We start from the raw sequence: 1,565 nt of genomic DNA, 5'->3' as shown, positions 1-1,565 counted from the left end.
AAAAAAAAAAGAGGTGGTATTTTCCACCGTCCTCATAAAAAAAAGTAGTTGGGGTGCGCAAAAAAATTTTAAAAAAAAGTAGTGGAGCTACGTCCCCCTGCGCACCCCCCCAATTCGAGCACTGGATATAATAAATACGATAAATCAATAACATGCATATTAATACATTAACCCTAAATAATGTATGTACCAGTATTTCCAATTCTTTTGAAGTCCAGCGTTTTTACTTTATATAACACCAGTATCGTAATACAAAATAAACCAGACGAAGTGCAAGACACAAATACTTTGGGTATAGGAGGGATAAAGAACAGAAGTAACCGAATATGAAGTGCATACGTAACACAAGACACGAGAACAAAAGTAGGTAAGTGTATGGACATATTAAAATAAAATTTGTGTAGCATAAATGATGTATTTGAGATTTTTACGTTCTAGGTATAGAAAAGGAAAACGCCTTCCTTTCAACAATATTTTTATATAGAAAATAAACGCTTTTTGTTAAAACAAACTTTTTTTGCTGCTCAAAAATTTAAAAATTATAAGTAGATAAAATTATTTAAATTTAGATTTAAGTTTTTTTATGGGTACTTGAGTAATGTAAATTAAAAAATACAATTAGTTCTATTAATTAAATAACCGTAATGTGCAATTTCACAAGATATAATAAATTTAAGAAAATACAATTTTAAATATACTTCAATATAAAAAAAATAATCAATCATTGATTTAAATATTTAATATTTTAGAATTTATATCATATTACCAAAACAGCATATAATTTCTTAACTAATGATTGCTCTGNGAATTTATATCATATTACCAAAACAGCATATAATTTCTTAACTAATGATTGCTCTGATTAAAAAACAACAGTTTATTCTCAATTATTTATTTTATTTATTATGAATTAATTACATAATAAATAATACCCTTTTTATAAAATAATAAATATTATTTATAATACATTTCAATCATGAAAAAACATGAAGAATTGCAATAACTTATAAAAAAAACCTAATAATCATGAATAAAACAAGTTTCGTGTTGACAATTGATCAAGTTAATATTAATTAAAAATATTATAATAGTAACAAAATTAATATTTCAAAATCTAGTAGTAACAAATGAAAAGATTTGGTCATATAATACTGTCTTTGAATCTTATAAGATTATACAATTTAACAATTAATAATATGGTGAGATTTGTGCAACTGTGTCATACCACAAATTTGTGACAAAAATCTATATACAAACAAATAAAAAAACTAATGGTTATTTATTTAAAATAGTTTCTTTTTGACAATTGTTTTGATAATTTTCTGTATGTATTTATATATATTTTTTTTAAATTAATCTGTTAGAAGCAAATAATATTAAAACTAGTACTGTAAATATTAGAAAAATTTTAATTACAAAATAGTCATTGAAACAAGAGATTACAATAATTATTGTAAGATAAAAATTAAAAAAATTTTCATAAGCACAATACAATTACTTATATTTTATTCTCTGGAAAATTAACATAAATAATAAATTGACAATATATATATATATATATATAT

The sequence above is a fragment of the Daktulosphaira vitifoliae genome, unplaced genomic scaffold (genome assembly GCF_025091365.1).
Source record: "Daktulosphaira vitifoliae isolate Bord-2020 unplaced genomic scaffold, ASM2509136v1 Scaffold_1, whole genome shotgun sequence".
Taxonomy (NCBI): Eukaryota; Metazoa; Arthropoda; class Insecta; order Hemiptera; family Phylloxeridae; genus Daktulosphaira; species Daktulosphaira vitifoliae.
Note: the sequence above shows the minus strand (reverse complement) of the source record.